Source organism: Pristiophorus japonicus, chromosome 18 (assembly GCF_044704955.1).
Source record: "Pristiophorus japonicus isolate sPriJap1 chromosome 18, sPriJap1.hap1, whole genome shotgun sequence".
NCBI lineage: Eukaryota > Metazoa > Chordata > Chondrichthyes > Pristiophoridae > Pristiophorus > Pristiophorus japonicus.
Window position 1 is genome coordinate 96,736,800 of NC_091994.1, and position 13,026 is coordinate 96,749,825.

The 13,026-nt window shown below is 47.9% G+C and overlaps 1 protein-coding gene across 1 annotated transcript in view; it reads left to right on the plus strand.

Annotated features, from left to right (window-relative positions):
- Positions 1-13,026, plus strand: part of camta1a (calmodulin binding transcription activator 1a) — a 1,521,665-nt gene that overhangs the window by 661,750 nt on the left and 846,889 nt on the right. The gene's annotated exons all lie outside the window — the stretch shown is intronic.

Genomic DNA, 13,026 nt, shown 5'->3' on the forward strand with positions numbered 1-13,026 from the left:
GAACTCTGTCAAGTCCGTGCGGTGGCTGGTGTGCAACGGCCACCCCACGTTAAAAGAATCCACGCACAGGCATCTTCCACCCTTCAACATGTAGTTCGGGACCTGGAGTATCAGGTCCCTCATCGAAACACCTGTGAACTCATCCTTTTTGGTGTGGAAGCAAGTCATCCTCGATACGAGGGACCGCCTAATACTATACTACTATTTGTTAAAGGCACCAAGATGCAAACCTGTTTAAGGTGGAACGCGGATTTTAACACGCTACATTTCAGCAACAAAAAGGAAGAGAACGAATAGGATTACATAGGATATACCACACAGAAAAAAGCCATTCGGCCCAACCAGTCCAGGCTGGCGTTCATGCTTCACTTGAGCCTAGACACTAGATACAGATTTAAGATAATTGGCAAAAATGCCGGGGGGGAGATAAGGAGAATCTTTTTCAACTCAGCGACTTGATATGGTCTGGAATGCACTTAATGATAGAGTGGTGGAAGCAGATTCAATCGTATCTTTCAAAAGAGAACTGGATATATATTTTAAACGACAGCAAAGAATGACTAAGAAAGCAGTAAAGAAAGGAAAGATAGATTACGAAAGTAAACTTGCGCAAAACAGTAAAACAGATAGTAAAAGCTTTTACCAATATATAAAACGGAAAAGAGTGACTCAAGTAAATGTTGGTCCCTTAGAAGATGAGAAGGGGGATTTAATAATGGGAAATGTGGAAATGGCTGAGACCTTAAACAATTATTTTGCTTCGGTCTTCACAGTGGAAGCCACAAAAACCATGCCAAAAATTGCTGGTCACGGGAATGTGGGAAGGGAGGACCTTGAGATAATCACTATCACTAGGGGGGTAGTGCTGGATAGGCTAATGGGACTCAAGGTAGACAAATCCCCTGGTCCGGATGAAATGCATCCCAGAGTATTAAAAGAGATGGCGGAAGTTATAGCAGATGCATTCGTTATAATCTACCAAAATTCTCTGGACTCTGGGGAGGTACCAGCAGATTGGAAAGCAGCTAATGTAACACCTCTGTTTAAAAAAGGGGGCAGACAAAAGGCAGGTAACTATAGGCCGGTTAGTTTAACATCTGTAGTGGGGAAAGTGCTTGAAGCTATCATTAAGGAAGAAATAGCGGGACATCTAGATAGGAATAGTGCAATCAAGCAGACGCAACATGGATTCATGAAGGGGAAATCATGTTTAACTAATTTACTGGAATTCTTTGAGGATATAACGAGCATGGTGAATAGAGGTGTACCGATGGATGTGGTGTATTTAGATTTCCAAAAGGCATTCAATAAGGTGCCACACAAAAGGTTACTGCAGAAGATAAAGGTACGCGGAGTCAGAGGAAATGTATTAGCATGGATAGAGAATTGGCTGGCGAACAGAAAGCAGAGTCGGGATAAATGGGTCCTTTTCGGGTTGGAAATCAGTGGTTAGTGATGTGCCACAGGGATCGGTGCTGGGACCACAACTGTTTACAATATACATAGATGACCTGGAAGAGGGGACAGAGTGTAGTGTAACAAAATTTGCAGATGACACAAAGATTAGTGGGAAAGCGGGTTGTGTAGAGGACACAGAGAGGCTGCAAAGAGATTTAGATAGGTAAAGCGAATGGGCTAAGGTTTGGCAGATGGAATACAATGTCGGAAAATGTGAGGGCATCCACCTTGGGAAAAAAAACAGTAAAAGGGAATATTATTTGAATGGGGAGAAATTACAACAGGCTGCGGTGCAGAGGGACCTGGGGATCCTTGTACATGAAACTCTTTTAGAGTCTACCTGCAAAACATAAAACATTAAACCGTGCCACCCGACCTGGGTGACACACCAGACATTTACAAGGCCCTTTTTTTCCTCCTTTTTTTTGTTTTTTTTTGTTTTTCTTTTTTTTTTGGGCACTAAAATCACAATTTTTCCCCAGTGCCCCCTATAAAAGGGAAGGGGACACTAAAAGCACCGGCAATTAAAACAAATTAAACTTTAAAACGTAAAATCAAATTAAAATTTGGTTGCCGGGTGTGATGATGCACTCCAGTCCCTCCGGTGCTCACCTCTCGCGGAAGGCTCCTTGTGCATGAATCTCAAAAAGTTAGTTTGCAGGTGCAGCAGGTAATCAGGAAGGCGAATGGAATGTTTGCCTTCATTGCGAGAGGGATGGAGTACAAAAGCAGGGAGGTCCTGCTGCAACTGTATAGGGTATTAGTGAGGCCGCACCTGGAATACTGCGTGCAGTTTTGGTCACCTTACTTCAGGAAGGATATACTAGCTTTGGAGGGGGTACAGAGACAATTCACTGGGCTGATTCCGGAGATGAGAGGGTTACCTTATGATGATAGATTGAGCAGACTGGGTCTTTACTCGTTGGAGTTCAGAAGGATGAGGGGTGATCTTATAGAAACATTTAAAATCATGAAAGGGATAGACAAGGTAGAGGCAGAGAGGTTGTTTCCACTGGTCGGGGAGACTAGAACTAGGGGGCACAGCCTCAAAATACGGGGGAGCCAATTTAAAACCGAGTTGAGAAGGAATTTCTTCTCCCAGAGGGTTGTGAATCTGTGGAATTCTCTGCCCAAGGAAGCAGTTGAGGCTAGCTCATTGAATGTATTCAAATCACAGATAGATAGATTTTTAACCAATAAGGGAATTAAGGGTTACGGGGAGTGGGCGGGTAAGTGGAGCTGAGTTCACGGCCAGATCAGCCATGATCTTGTTGAATGGCGGAGCAGGCTCGAGGGGCTAGATGGCCTACTCCTGTTCCTAATTCTTATGTAAAAGGAAAAAAAAATGCAGGGCTATAGGGAAAGAGCTGGGGAGTGGGACTGATTGGATAGCTCTACCAAAGAGCCGGCACAGGCACGATGGGCTGAATGACCTCCTTCTATGCTGTACAAGTCTATGATTCTATGAATAATGATATTTGCTGTTACAGTGGATTATAACATTCCGTGCCTCAAGGGTTGTGGGACTTGCATAAGAATTAGGAGCAGTTGTAGGCCATTCAGCCCCTTGAGCTTGCTCCACCATTCAATAAGAGCATGGCTGATCTTCTACCTCAACTCCACTTTCCTGCACTATCCCCATATCCCTTGATTTCCTTAATATCCAAAAATCTATCGATCTCTGTCTTGAATATACTCAACGACTGAGCCTCCACAGCCCTCTCGGGTAGAGAATTCCAAAGATTCCCCACCCTTTGAGTGAAGAAGTTTCTCCTCATCTCTGTCCTAAATGACCAACCCCTTATTCTTCGACTGTGGGCCCTGGTTCTACACTCTCCTGGATGATTCTGTTCAGGCGATGAGTTATTTATTTCTGCTTATACCATTAATGGATCGGGGGAACGGGGACGGGGAGGTGGTGTTGAGATGGCCAATGTGTCATTGTAAGGAGTTAAACGACAAATCAGAAACTGGGGTGAGGAGGCTGCCCAAGGTGCCATTCCTCATGATCATCTGAAGGGCGGCATTGCGAAGGATCCCAGCTCAGGCAGCAGAGGAGGACAATAAGAGACAGAGAAGAGAAATCTAAAATAGAAAGCTCACGAAGGAATCGTTATTTACACCAGACACATTGCCGAGATGCCCTCAAAGCCCACCTGGTTATGAAATGATGTTGTTTGGAGTAGGGCAGGGGACAGTTTCTCAATCAGAACTATGTGAGCAAACCAGAAACAGAGAATTTGTAAAGAAGAATAAGGCGACCAGCGCTGGACATCGGGTGAGAACAGGATCGGACTCAATGGTGATTCCCCCCGAGGACGAATAGACTGCTGATTCTCATTGTCTGGCTTCACACATGCAGAAAGGCCATCTGGGTGAAGTGCCAGCTGCCACCTGTGGAATCTGTACCCAGCAAGGACCTTCAGAAGAGGAAGGGTGAAAATTGGCAACAAAAAAAAGACGGCATTGCAGTTAGGGTGGGAAACTTGGAGTGTGTTTCAGGGCAGCAGGGCTGTGGTCTCTCATTAGCCACAATTGCCCTGCAGTGAGTTCTCAATTTCAGCCACATTGTGGAGAGAAAGAGCTCAAGGAGAGAGCACGCCAGAGTCAGGCATGTCCTCGTGACCGGCTCCAGATTGGCATTGACGGACCGCAAGCTGCCTGTTTGCCTACCTTGACTGCCGAAGATGTGATATTTATGTCATGTATTCAACCAGCATTGTAATCCATGTATAATCTGACCTAAGTTGTACACTGTGAGAACACTGACAACTAGGTGGTGAACTTGTGGGAGACACTCCTAACCTAGACCTTCAGATATAAAAGGGGAAGCTCCACCCACTTCCATCATTTGAGTGCTATGAAATAAAGGACAGGTCACAGACTGACCTTCTCTCAAGCATGGGCCTCATGTGCATTTATACTGTATAGTAAGGACGTATGAATGGCGACAAGAAACTGGGATTTAAACCACGCGAGCATGGCCACTAGCAGAACAGACGAGAGGTACTGTGTTAAGGAATGGTTGGGACAGAGATTCAACATTGTTAAAGCAGCACACAGTTCTCCAGGCAGACAAGGGCAGTCGGGCATGCCCCAACATGTAGTCGAACCCAGAGGGGGAGTTCGACAGAGACAATGGCAAGCTGAACGGCGATTCACGCCATTGCAAGGGACAATGCGGCCAGTAATGGGGCCATCAACACCTGTTAATGGCGCACTCAAGGGCAATAACAGGGGCAGTCAGGGACGATCGACTGGCAAGGGACCTTTTGTTTCAAACAGCAGCTCATGCTGGAGGCGTGGAGGCACACACTCAGCCGGAGTTTGCAAAGGTGAGCAAAATACCTGCAGAAATTGCAGAAGTGAACGCTGGGGAAATCGCTGGAAGCTAAAGTTCAGCGAGTTCATGTGGAGCACGTATACAGTTCATAAACCAGGACGCCACCGATAATGATGAAAGTGCTCCTCAATGGCATCCCAGTATCAATGGAGCTAGACACGGGGGCCAGCCAGTCCCTGATGAGTATCAAACAGTTCGAAAAGTTGTGGGCGTCCAAGGCCAGGAGGCCAAAATTATCGCCGATTGACGCACAGCTACGGACATACACAAAGCAGATCATTCCGGTGCTAGGCAGTGCCACGGTAGTCGTGACCCACAAAGATTCGGAGAACAGGTTGCCACTCTGGATTGTCCCAGGGGACGGTCCCGCACTACTGGGGAGGAGTTGGCTTGCTGACATAAACTGGAAATGGGACGATGTCAATGCAATTTCCTCTGTGGAGCGAGTATCATGCTCACAGATCCTGGACAAATTTGACTCATTATTTCAACCCGGCATCGGCACTTTCATGGGGGCCAAGGTAGTGATTCACATAAACCCGGACGCCAGGCCAGTACACCACAAGGCCAGAGCGGTGCCGTACATGATGCGGGAAAAGATAGAAGGTGAATTGGACTGCCTGCTGAGGGAAGGCATCATCTCGCCAGTCGAATTCAGTGACTGGGCGAGCCCGATCGTGCCAGTGCTCAAGGCGGATGGGTCGGTCAGGATATGTGGTGATTACAAGGCCACCATCAATCGGGTGTCACTCCAAGACCAGTACCCGCTACCGAGAGCGGAGGACCTCTTTGCGACGCTATCCAGTGGCAAACTTTTTTCAAAATTGGACCTGACCTCAGCTTACATGACCCAGGAGCTGGCGAGTGAGTCGAAGAAGCTGACCACCATCACGACACACGAGGGGTTGTTTGAGTACAACAGATGTCCGTTCGGGATTCGCTTGGCCGCCGCGATCTTCCAATGAAATATGGAAAGCCTCCTCAAGTCGATTCTAGGGACGGTGATTTTTCAGGACGACATCCTCATTACGGGTTATGATACTGAAGAACACCTCCACAATCTGGAGGAGGTGCTACGCAGACTGGACCAGGTAGGGCTGCGACTGAAAAAGGCGAAGTGCGTCTTTCTCGCTCCAGAGGTAGAATTTCTGGGGATGAGGGTAGCAGCAGACGGGATCAGCCCTACTGCGTCCAAGACGGAAGCGATCCAGAGAGCACCCAGACCCCGTAACACAACGGAGCTGCGTTCATTCCTGGGGCTCCTGAACTATTTTGGTAACTTTCTTCCCAAATTGAGCACGCTGCTAGAGCCACTACACGTGCTCCTACGCAAAGGTCGCGAATGGGTCTGGGGGGACAGCCAGGAAAGGGCTTTTAATAGAGCACGCAGGTTGTTATGTTCCAACAATCTGTTAACGCTCTTTGACCCATGTAAGAAACTTGTGTTAACGTGCGATGCGTCGTCCTATGGTGTCGGGTGGTGTTGCAGCATGTCAATGCCAAGTGTCAGTTACAGCCGGTAGCTTATGCCTCCAGAAGTCTGTCCCAGGCAGAAAGGGGCTACGGGATGGTAGAAAAGGAGGCGCTCGCATGTGTATATGCGGCAAAGAAAATGCATCAGTACCTGTTTGGCAGGAAATTTGAGCTGGAGACAGATCACAAACCCTTAACGTCCCTTTTGGCCGACAACAAGGCCATAAATGCAAACGCATCGGCCCGCATACAGAGGTGGGTACTCACGTTAGCCGCCTATGACTGCACAATTCGGCATAGACCGGGGACCGAAAACTGCGCCGATGCACTCAGCAGGCTCCCACTAGCCACCACTGAGGGGGCTACCGAGCATGCTGCTGAGATGGTCATGGCTGTTGAAGCTTTCGGAAGTGAAGGCTCACCCGTGACAGCCCGTCAGATTAAAGTCTGGACAAATAGAGACCCGCTATTGTCTCTAGTCAAGAAATGTGTTCTGAATGGGGACTGGGCAGCCACGTACAGGGCATGCCCTGAGGAATTTAAACCATTTCACAGGCGCAAGGATGAACTCTCGTTTCAGGCCGATTGCCTACTGTGGGGAAATCGCGTAGTCATGCCCCAGATGGGCAGAGAGGTGTTCATCAGAGAACTCCACAATGGGTACCTGGGCATTGTCACGATGAAGGCAATTGCCAGGTCACACGTTTGGTGGCCAGGGATAGACGCAGATCTGGAACTTTGTGTTCGCAGGTGCAACACGTGTGCCCAGCTGGGCAATGCGCCCAGGGAAGCCCCCCTTAGCCCCTGGCCATGGCCCGCCAAGCCTTGGTCACGCATCCATGTGGACTACGCAGGTCCTTTCATGGGGAAAATGTTTTTGGTTGTAGTAGACGCCTACTCCAAATGGATCGAGTGTGACATTTTAAATTCAAGCACATCCTCTGCCACGGTAGAAAGTCTACGGGCAATGTTCGCCGCCCACGGTCTACCGGACATCTTGATCAGCGACAATGGCCCGTGCTTCACAAGCACTGAATTCTAGGACTTCATGGCAGGCAATGGAATTAACCATGTTAGAACGGCACCGTTCAAGCCGGCCTCAAACGGCCAGGCAGAACGAGCAGTGCAGATAATCAAACAGAGGTTGCTCAGAATCCAAGGGAGTTCCCTGCAATGCCGCTTATCACACCTCCTGTTGGCCTACAGATCCCGACCACACTCGCTCACAGGGGTTCCACCCGCAGAGCTGCTGAAAACCCGGTTATCCTTTATACACCCCACCATGAAAGAAATTGTCGAGAGCAGGCGCCAGTCACAATATGACGACCATGACAGAAATGCGAGGGCGCGATGTATTGATGTAAATGACCCTGTTTTTGTCCTCAACTACGCTGCAGGGCCCAAATGGCTTGCAGGCACTGTGGTTGCCAAAGAGGGAAATAGGATTCTGGTAGTTAGACTTACCAATGGACAAATCTACCGCAAACATGTGGATCAAACAAAAAGGAGGTTCAGCAACCCCATAGAAGAAGCAGAGGAAGAACACGATGTAGAGTTCACTCCACCACAGGTGACCGCACACCGGAACCGAAGGGAGGAGAGCCCAGTCACTGTGGGCAGTCCGGATAGGCCTGAGGCACCGCAAACAGCAAACACTCAGGCCAGCGCCCAACAACCGGAGCCCCAACTCAGGCGCTCTACAAGGAAGCGTAAACCACCAGAGAGACTCAACCTGTGATCCCAATAAGTGATGTCATGTATTCAACCAGCATTGTAACCCATGTATAAACTGACCTAAGTTGTACGCTGTGAGAACACTGACAACTAGGTGGTGAACTTGTGGGAGACACTCCTAACCTAGACCTTCAGATATAAAAGGGGAAGCTCCACCCACTTCCATCACTTGAGTGCTATGAAATAAAGGACAGGTCACAGACTGACCTCTCAAGCATGGGCCTCGTGTGCATTTATACTGTATAGTAAGGACGTATTAATTTATTTTTGGGGAGGAGGTATGTGAAAAGAGAAAAGAGCAAGGGGCGGGGGTGTGGTCAGGACAGAGTCAAATGTGAGGAGGTGGAAAGAAAATAATGGAGTCAATCTCCAACCAGAGGCTCGAGTCCTTGTAAGAACAGACCAAGTGGGAGACATGTTATTTGTTTTAGGAGTCTTGAACATGTCCTAAATATTGAAGTAAAGATATAATGTACTTTTTGTCTTTGTTCAATATTACATTTGGGACACTCGTACTCCTAACATGCACAGACTCAACTATATACTTAGCCATGATCTTCACAGAGTCCAAGTCCATCCCTTCCCCCTCCCCTGAAAAGAAGAGGTCATTAAGCGCCTTGGGATATTTTACTACATTAAAGGCGCTATATAAATGCAAGTTGTTATCTTAACAAATTTATATGATGCTAAAGGAGAGATGTATGAGTCGATGTATGTATCTATCTACCAGCGTGGAGGCCCCGACCTGCGTGAGAACACCAGCGGCAGGTCGGGGCCATAAAAGGAGTGGACGTGAGCGGTCTGGGAGCAGCGTGGCGGCATATTACTTCAAGGAGCAGCACGAGCTGCAACGGCAGTGAAGAGTGACGACGGCAAGGTCCAGGTCGGTGATTGGAGCATGGGCAGATACAGCAAGAGCGGCGAGATCGGGGCCAAGGAGCAACGAGAGAATGTGGAGGGATGTGATTGGGGCCCAGGAGAGGCATGAGTTTGGGGCCAGGGGCCCAGGGGCAGCACGGGCCAGCCCACACTGCGATATGTGTGCGCACGAGGCCCGTGCAGCAGAGCAGATCTCCAGTCATCTTGGGTAATCTTTGCCACTGGACCAAGACCTAGCTCTGTCAAGCCCGTGTGGTGGTTGGTGTGCAACGGCCACCACACGTTAAAAAAATCCACGCACAGGCATCTTCCACCTTTCAGGATGTAGTTCAGGACCTGGAAAATTAGGTCCTTCATTGGAACACCTGTGAACTTATCCTTTTTTGGCATGGAAGCAAGTCATCCTCGTTTCGAGGGATCGCCTATGATGATGATGATCTATCTATTAAAATGCTATCTCTATACGCATTTCTTGTAAACCCTATCCGTTATAAATTCCCAGATTAAATTTATAATGGGAGCTGCCCGTGTAAAATTGCCACGCAGTAAATTATCCGTGATTGGAGATGCTGCATTGCCACCATTGGCCGGAGGATGTAACTGCAGCGTGATAAGTTTGTCGAGATGGAGGAATTTACACTAAAGTGGGGATTGAATTGCATCTGTGCACCCTGGATCAATCATCCCTCTGCCTCTAACCCCACTTTAATTATTTTCTTTCTTTAAAAGGATACATTTTCTAATTCTCACTCCCCTGGGTTAGAGAAGGGAAGCCAATCGGTCAGGATGCCCGATCGCCACCCAGTGACCATTGCTGAAGAAGTGCACATGTATGGGGGTAGAATAGAGGTTGAAAGAAAATCAATTAAAAAAAGAAAGACTTGGATTTATATAGCGCCTTTCACGACCACCGGACAAAGCTCAGGATGTCCCAAAGTGTTTTACAGCCAATGAAGTACTTTTGGAGTGTAGTCACTGTTGTAATGTAGGAAATGCAGCAGCCAATTTGCGCACAAACAAGCTCCCACAAACAGCAGTGTGATAGTGACCAGATAATCTGTTTTTTTGTTATGTTGATTGGCTAGGACACTGGGGATAACTCCCTTGCTCTTCTTCGAAATAGTGCCATGGGATCTTTTACATCCATCTGAGAGGGTAGACGGGGCCTCGGTTTAACGTCTCATCTGAAAGACGGCACCTCCGACAGAGCTGCATTCCCTCAGCACTGCACTGGAATGTCAGCTGAGATTTTTGTGCTTAAGTTCCTGGAGTGGGACTTGAACCTACAACCTTCTGGCTCAGAAACAAGAGTGCTGCCCACTGAGCCACGGCTGACACTAATCAGCACTTAGGCAAGGTGCTGGGGGGCTGGAGTGCTTGAGCAACTGTACATCAGCACCAGTCAGCACATTTAGGAGAAAATAAGAGGAAAAGGTGTTTTTTTTTAATTTGTTTTAATTTGCACAGAAGAGAAGTTGCCCCTGTCCCCATTTCCATCTCTGGCAGTCAATATGAAGATGAAGTGGTTGAATCATAGATAGAGGATACTATTTAATTCTGTGCTGCATAAACACCACAAGGAAACTCCCAGCATCACTGAGGGATTGGATGTCCAATTTCAGTGTAATTGTATGCGATCAGCCTGAGTAGACAAGGAGGTTTGAAGGGTAAAAACATCAAACCTTACTGTACTACAAAGCCCTCTCAAAGGAGCCCAGAATCTGGGTTAACCGTCTTGTCTTTTATCGTTCCTCTCGAGAAAATAAATCACCGTCTATTTTTGATCTCAGTTTTGAAATTTGCTTCAGCAAAAGAAAAAATCTAAAGGTAATTTCTGATCTGTGTCATGGTAAGAGGAATATTTCAGCTTTGTGAAGTGGTTCACATAGTATTTCAACAACAAGGGATTGAAAGATCTGGGGAGGATTTCCACTGAAATATCCCAACCTCTCTTTCTTTCTCTTGCCCTGTTGTCAGAGGCCAACCATGATACCGCCAGAGTGTCCGGTACTTAGTCACCTCGACTCACGGGACTCCCAACGAGTCAGGAACTTGCTGACTGCAGTGGATCACAATGCTCCCGTGTCCAGTGCAGGACTACAGCTGCAAGCATTCAAATCGCTGTGATTTGAAACTGCAGGTCTAAGTTTAACTGCAAATGGAGCCTTAGCAGAAGTCGCATATTAAAGGGGAGTAATAGCCTCTCTGGGGAGCTTTGGGGAACAATGCCTCAGCGATCAGCTAGGTTTGGCACACCAACCATGTTGAGTCAGGTGATCTAATCATACTTTATCAGGTGCCACAGACTGCTGCAACAACACTTTTTTTAATATTCATCTTAATTAGTGTACGAGTAAGATAAAGATGGGGACCATGAGAGAGTGTAGCGTGCTTTTAAGCAGGTGAAGGGAGATTTCTCTGTCTGGGTGTTGAAAGATGTTGCATATTTTAGGTGTGCTCTCTGAGGGAGAAGATCCCTCCAGATTCCCTCTCAATCTCATTTCTGGGTTTGTGACACACCCTTGGCTTTGCACCTCGACAGACCAGAGTGAGAAAGGCCATTCAGCCTGTCACGAGATATACCAGTAAACGTACTTATTAAGAGTTGTGGTGGCTGGTGTACAACGGCCACCACACATTAAAAAAACCATGGACAGGCATCTTCCACCCTGCAAGATGTAGTTTGGGATCTGGAATATTAGGTCCTTCATTGAAACACCTGCGAATTCATCCCTTTTTCGCTTTTGAAAGCAAGTCATCCTCGCTTTGAGGGACTGCCCATGATGATGACTTTATTAAGGGTGACGAATTATACAAAAATTAAGGGTGGGAAATTGCCCCCCTCTTTAAGGCCTGTTACTGAATTTACTGTGGCGGTAAGTCCTTTGCAAGGCCAACTCATCCGCAATTGCCCCCGAGCCGGGAACGGGTTTCCGCGCGTGGCCCATGTTTCTGACCCGCCCAGCGTGCCGACCCCTTACCGCCCAGCAGTGGCCCCTTATTGCCCCGCAGGAGCGTGGCCGCCACCAGCCGGTGCTCCCAATGGCTTCGCGTGGCGGGAAACTGCCAGTGGCTGGGCGGTGTGGCCGCCCTAAAAGGGGAGGTCGCACTGCCATGGCCACCATTTTATTTTAATTGTCGGGCCGACTCCTGAGTCGGCCCGACAATGGCAGTTGCTAGTTCGGCCGGCAGGCAGCCCAGCCAAGCCCCTCCCTGGTGGCACAGCAGGCTCCATGACATGATGGACACCGCCCTGCTCCCATGCAAACCTGTCCCAACACCACCTCAAACAGCACTCCAAAGCGCTGGGAGGTGGTGTCAGAGTTAAAGTGTCCAATTTCTTCCCTCTTCCCTCTGACTCCTGCCGGGCGGTAAATTCCGGTTAATTCCAAGTGCTCTCCTCAATTTCCCACTGAGAGCGATTTCAGCCCCTAAATCTCTCAGGAACCCTGTGCTAGAAGAGCCAACAAAAGACTGGCACTGATGGCTACTTTATTGAGAAACCTGGGAGTAGGATCAAGGTTCATAGTGCAAGATACCACCAAAGTTGTAAATTGTAGGAGAAGAGGGTGAGATAAATTGAGGAGAGAATAAGTGACATCAGCCTTGGGCTTTATGAGCATGCAGGTTATAGGGGCAAGGGAAGGCTCAGGGAGATGAAGAGTTCCACAGTTCAGGGGTTTGAGGAAAGAATGGGTTCAAGTCGGGAACAGTGTGAATATTTGATGGATGGGGAGAGGAGGAAGAGTGCAGGCTCAAGAGGAAGAAGAAAGCAAAGCTCAGAAAAACACTGACAATGGTAGCATTGGTCAAATATATAGAGGAATGGAAGGTTGCTGTCATGTATTCAACTATCATTGTAACCCATGTATAAGCTGACCTAAGTTGTACACCTTGAAAACTTTGACCACAAGGGGGTGAACTTGTGGGAGACACTCCTAACCTGGACTTTCAGGTATAAAAGGGGAAGCTCCACCCACCTTCATTACTTGAGGTCTTGGTAATAAAGGTAACTGGTCACAGAGTGACCTTCTCTCAAGTATGGGCCTCGTGTGCATTTATACTGTATAGTTAAGGACATATCAGTTGCAATGGGAACTTGTTGGGGACTAGAAGTGAGAGAAAGATCACCTCATTTT